The following is a 6,354-nucleotide window of genomic DNA, read 5'->3' as shown; positions in this document are numbered from 1 at the left end:
AAGATAATTCATGCTATAAGAAAAATATGCAGGGAAAAATAATTACTGTTTTATTTTATTGGACAATAAACTGATTACAAAGTGCAATCTCAATATGCTGGTCTAGTTTTGGAAAAAGAAGGCACGTTTTTAGATTATTTAAGTGCAGTTTATAGTCTAAAAATAATTTTATTTTTATTTATTATTATCATTATTATTATTATTATGTGTATAGTGGGCCCTGCTTAAATTTGAAATCTGTCAATGGATTTAATATAAAATCTTAAATGATATATGGAAAAGTAAAAACTGTTTGCACTTTCCAAAATATAATATTTACTTTTATGAAAAAAGCCATTTCGTCCACACCTTTCTTCTTTTGATTCTGACCTCCCGCTGCTCCTTGAAATGAAGTGAAGTAGCTTTGGGGAGGCGCGGTGTCATCTTGTGCCATTTTTAGGGGCACTATTACATCCCCCCCCTCCCTGTCGTCTCTTCTCACGTCGTCAGCTGCACGAGTGGCAATAATAAAGGCGGCGAGGGTGCCTACAAGCCACGTTGAGTCATGTGATCCCCCCCCCCTAGTTTCAGTGGCTGCATGTCGAGGTGAACGCAAACAAAACATGACCCATTTTGTTCTCATCTTTTTTTTCCTCTGGTCGCTCCAAAGGCGTCGAGACAAAAGGACGCGAACCTTCGAGACGGACGGTCGTTGTTGCCCCCTCCCGATCCGCTGTCGCTTCGCATGTGTCTGCATGCGGCGCACGTATCTATTTATTTTTTTTCCCCCAGTTAAATCATTTCCTTTCGGAGTAGTCATTGCCAAGTCTCTGCATGTTTGATTGCATGTCGATGTTTGATGGCTCTCTGTGTTTGGAGGCTGTTCAGAATCTACAAGCTGCCCATCAAAACATGTCAAGTGGTCAAACAAGCGAAATGGAAACGTCATTTGTAACACACTGGACAGTTTGCTTAAGGATTCGAAAGAATTAACTAAAATACGTTGTTGAACGAATCTATCCTGGCCTCTCCCATTGCGGGCAGAATTCTGCAAGTTGTATCACGCAGCCTTTGTTTGCATTTTAATTGGATGAAAACATAATTCATAATGCCGCAAGGAAACCCAGACGAGGAAAAGCAAGTCCGCCCTGCCCGAGGCGAGGGAAACCAGCACGTGTGTTGTTTATATTTTGTTTCCGCTTCATTGAAAATTGCACCGACTTCATGTTTTTTTCATGCATCTGCTGGTGTGTTGTTGTTTTTTGAGGGGGGGGTGTAAACTTTTGAAACATTACAATACTTGGGAATGTCAAGCGTAAGAGACACGAAGAGGTGTTTTAGTGTTTATCATTCGTACTGCGCCTCCATTTTTTTTTGCTGTTCCCAAAGATAACGGCGAACAAGATAAAAATATTTTTACATAATTAGGAGATACAGCGGCTTATCCGCAGAGCACAATCTGCAATACTATAAAGTTAAACACTGTCCCTATTTACCTTTAATAGTGAAATAAACCCTTTTAAAGCCACGACTGTTCATAAAACACTCACAAGATTATTTGTCGCTTTTCGTTTGTTGCCTTCCCACGGATGATTAAACGCTCTGCGCTGACCAATATCTTCCGAAACCGCACACGCGAGCCAGCACAAACCTGGCCGGAAGGTACTGCCGACTCAGTGCTTCTCGGGAGTTAGTGTGAGCAGATGAAATTTTTTTTGGGAAATATTTTTTTTTTTTGAAATAGACATATTTGTTGATGTGTCTATATTGGACTCAGTTGGACACAGTTTGTATATGCTCCGTAACACAACTGTGAACAACCATGGAAGACATTAGCTAGCACTAGCAGGGAAAACATCTCTTTAAAGAGCCACAATGCAATTATTCAGTGGAGTCAAGCATGTCTTTGCTTATCAACTCAAATTCCCTTTTTTTTTTGTAGTAACCCCATCACACACTTTACTGTTCCTGATATAGAGATGCAGGACGCGCAGCGTGACACTAACAGTTATTTACACTATTCGATCCGCGCTGGCTTTCTCCACGCTCACACACCAGATTGTTTACAGATGAAAAAATTCTGTCCCCTATTTCGGTGACGTTCAGAACCACCCACATAAAAATCGGTCCCTCCTGGTGTTTTTTTTGTCATTTATTTCAACAGTCTATAATACACAGAAAGGAAAAAAAAAAAAGCTTGGCTCAATGTAAGAGCATGAAAAAAACTTCACAAAGTCTCATCCTTCTCTTCAAGTCCATCTTATTAGATTTGACGACCTGTCCTGTCTGCTAATATCCTTTTGTGCCGCCTGAGACGACAGTAAATATTTCATTGGGTCTGAGTGTCCCCTCCTCCATCTTCGCTACACTCTTATGAAAGGTAGAACTGATATTAAAGTAAAGTTCGACCAAGAAAATCTTGCCAGAACACAGCAGGTTAAAAGTCAAAGGTGGCATCTCGGATAAGAGGTGAAGTTACCTGGAAAAAACACCGGACCCTCCCCCTTTTGGCGTTCAGGAGCAGCGAGCAAGCCCGTTCACGGTCACGGACTTCTTATTTACTTTAGTCTTGATCCCTGCAGTCAGCTTCCGGTCAATACGCGGTGATTTGAAGGCAAAGAAGGGTGACAGATGGCAAGTCAGCTGGACAGAGGTAGCGGCAGTAGGACGACAGGAGAGTGGAGATTTATCCACGTGTCACTTCAGCCCAGGCGCACACTAAACTCTCTGGATACCCCCTTGCGTAATTATAGAACACATCAATTGATTTTGTGATGGATTTCATTCCTTTGTGATATCGATGAGTGGAAGACTTTTTATTTATTAATCCCTTCACTGCCAGCCCAGTTAAAATGGATCTTTGACGTCTATATCCGTCAATGGGAGTGAATGAGTTAAGACAGTTAATTAGAGTTTAGAGGGGGAAAAAAACTAAAGGCTGGCAGTTTGTATTAGATGGTTAAACAATACATCGTTCGGGGATTCTGGTTGTCTGCCCCGTTTGTTTTCCACTTAGTTGAAATAATCGGCTTCAGCACCAAATACGATACGGCTGTTGTTGTGCCCATTGCTCACTACAGATGAGTAACGTTATTAATGATTACATAATTCAAGCTAATCCTGTTGTGCCCATTGCTCACTATAAATGAGTATTATTATGAACGATTACATAATTCAAGATAATCCAAGCATTTCTTTTAGTCCTAAGAAGTAGTGTTGTTTCGATTTACCCCCCGTCGCCAAGCGCTCCACCAAAGTAGGTTGTCGTCCCCGCTGTGCCGTATTCAATGCTAGTTGGTGCGCTACAAGCAACAACGTTCAAGAGCCCCTTCCAGAACCCCCGCATCCCACAACAACTCGTATCTCATGCTGCCAGCTCTTGTTACCATGGAGACATGTTGTTGTCATGCATGACCAGCGCACCTGTAGTATACGCCACTCGAGGGCTGGAGGCACGAGGATGGACTAAGAACAGTGATGGCGTGCTGTTAGCTCTCTCCTAGTGAGGACGTGTTGATGCAGTATCGTGGATGAGAGCAGAAGAGCCTATTAGATGCCGATTCCATATCAAACGCGAAGTGCCAGAGGGTTGGTTTGTCCCACTCGCGCCAAGCCATCTGAAGCACCCTACATGTGGCACTTGATGGAAAAAAAAAAATAAAGCAAAATTACCAGTTCATACTCGTCAGTGCAGTGGATACGTGCTCGGAATGTATGATCAGCTCCTCTAGTGTGTTTTTCAGCCTTCTGGGTTAACTGTGATGGAAGCGGCTGGTGCCTGAGTGTAATTAAAAAGGTGGTTCCCAGGCTACGAAGAAGAAGCCATAAATGTGAGTTAGTGAGCGGAATCTATACTGCGCACTGTACGTGGCTGAAATCATACAAATCAAGAAGTAGTCTTTAAAAATAATAATAATTAAATTTAGGCCTTGAAGCAAATGAGGCAGAATGTACCAGTTGGCATATTTTGAGTGCCGCAAAACAAACGTACAAAAAAAATCAAAACTTAAAAATTCTTCAGAAAAGAATGATTAAGCTTCATTATATGGGCGATGTGTTGAAATATTTTGGAAAAAAAAAAAATATATATATATATATATATATATCTGAAACCACCCAAAAGTCTATTATTTGGCCTGGCATCTGTAGGGGGGTTGGGGTGGGGCAGTTCCCCTGTGGACACCCCCTAGCTACGCCAGTGTCTACACTTACAGCAATTAATGAGTGACTAAAATTATATTTCAAAGTTGTCTCGGTCATCTTTTGTAACAAAAATTCCACAATGTCTGCTTCCATATTTAGTGAAAGCATCTTCTCACCCCAAAAGTGCTAGCTGCGGTATGCTAATAACGTTACTTTACGTGAAGCGGCCACATGGGAACACGATGGCACTTCTGCACAGGTGTGCGTGTGTTTATTTCCGCGTCGTTAATGAGCATCTGTCGGCCACTCGCTCGATCACTATTCATGAGTCACGTCGCTCACCTCCCCGTCTCAAAGCGCTCACCTCAAAGCTCTTCGCTATCATTAAGTACCATAGCCGCCATGACACACACAAGTCACACATGCTAACATCGCGCGTGACGGTGTTAGCAAAGAGAGCCAGCATGCCAAATAGGATTCAGATTGAAGCCTTGAAAGCGGCTGACGGGTTTGTTCGGCAAACAAAAGCATTCAATCAGCACTTTGCCGCGCTTTGTTCGGTCGTTCGGGAGTCGACGAGAAGCGATTGTTTGATGTGTCTTTGAGGACGGCGGAGGCGAGACGACAGTTTTACTAAAGGCCGCCGTTTCATAGCACCGCGGGAGGAAATTGAAATGTCAGACTTCTCAGTCGGCCGCCCAACGTGGAGTGAGAGTTTTTTTTTTCCTGAGCCATTTTGAAGTAATGATCACAAGAATAACAATTCGTTTCTTTTAAATATTGATGGATTCAAGATGAAAACGTTGCGCAAAGTAGGGTTGGAAACACATTTGCTGACTTTTACTTGGCAGCTTTTACTTACTCGGATTCAAATAATTTGGAGGAAAAGTTATGAAACAGTTTTCCCAGTTTTGTAATTGAATGTGAGGCCTTTTAGTTCTGAGCCTCCCGCTGTGCTGGCGTTACCCTTTTTTTTTTTTAACTTGGTAAGCACTTTGTGACTTTTTCAGTTTTTTTTCTTCCTAATGCCTTTGCTGTTTTTTTCCAATTACAGGAAGAGTCCATTTCAGAAAAACATGCAGACATAATTCCAGATAAGATGCATTTTATTTATTTTTTGAAAAGTGGCCCTAAATTGGGCTCCAAGTCAAAACGTAAAGTACATTGCACAGAAAAGTGAGGGTTAGGAAATTAGAGGAGGAGGCTGTTTGTGCGAATAGCGAGCGATCCATCAGGATGAACGGAAACGATGATTTCCTCCGACTTTTTGACTTTAGCTTTGAGCCACGGCTGCATCACCGACTCACCGCTCATTGCTGTGATTTACGAGGGCTGAGCATCTTTATTGAGGGATTGCTTCATGCTGCTATTTATTACTCTCCCCCCCTACACCCACACAGGGCAAAGGTTCTTCATTAGCGCTGCCTGCTCAGGATTTATCAACAGATGTGCATGTCCAAATTGGCTTAAGTCATTCACACGAACATGTTCCCTCGCTAGCTTGTCCAATATTGCCGCTAATATCTCGCACACTATGCAGGGATGAGACGGCCGATCGAGCATGCTCCCCCCCCTTTTTTGATTTTAATGAGGCGTGTCTTGCTTTAAAGTGCAGTTTCATGCTACTGTCACACGATATGTCACAAGATTTTCTTGCTGTCACCTTCACCCGTCCAATTTTGATTCTCTTTCCTGGATAATGGACTGAATATGCACGGCCACTTTCACGCATATCAGCCATTTTGTAAATAATGCATGGGTGCTTCTAGCCCATTTTTCCCGGGTGCTCAAGCGCCCCTAAATTGAATTAGAATTCAAGCTATTTATTTTTTTGTCATTTTTAAGATGCGCTGTTTTATATAGATGTGGCATTATGTTATTTCAGTATTATGCCTTGTGAAGGTCATACTCTCATAATGTTGTGACGGTTATAAAAAGGAGGACAGCTATATTGTAACCTGGACTTTGCTATTGCTGAGCTCGGTGTGGTGAAAAGAGTTCAAAGGCAGCAGAAGGCAGCACAGGATAACGTGCTTTTCTTTCGACCAGCTTTTTGAAATTGTGTGCCAAAGGCTTTGAGTGTCTTGATTTATTATGTGTGTGTGACTGTGTGTGTGAACGGAAAAGGCTTTCGAAAAGTGAGCGTGTGCTGCGTCTGCAGATAAGACGGCGAGGATGAAGGGGCTGAGCAATTACTGCATGTGTAGGCCAGCGATAGATGGATGGCTGGAA

This window comes from Syngnathus typhle, linkage group LG17, assembly GCF_033458585.1.
Source record: "Syngnathus typhle isolate RoL2023-S1 ecotype Sweden linkage group LG17, RoL_Styp_1.0, whole genome shotgun sequence".
Classification (NCBI taxonomy): domain Eukaryota; kingdom Metazoa; phylum Chordata; class Actinopteri; order Syngnathiformes; family Syngnathidae; genus Syngnathus; species Syngnathus typhle.
Note: the sequence above shows the minus strand (reverse complement) of the source record.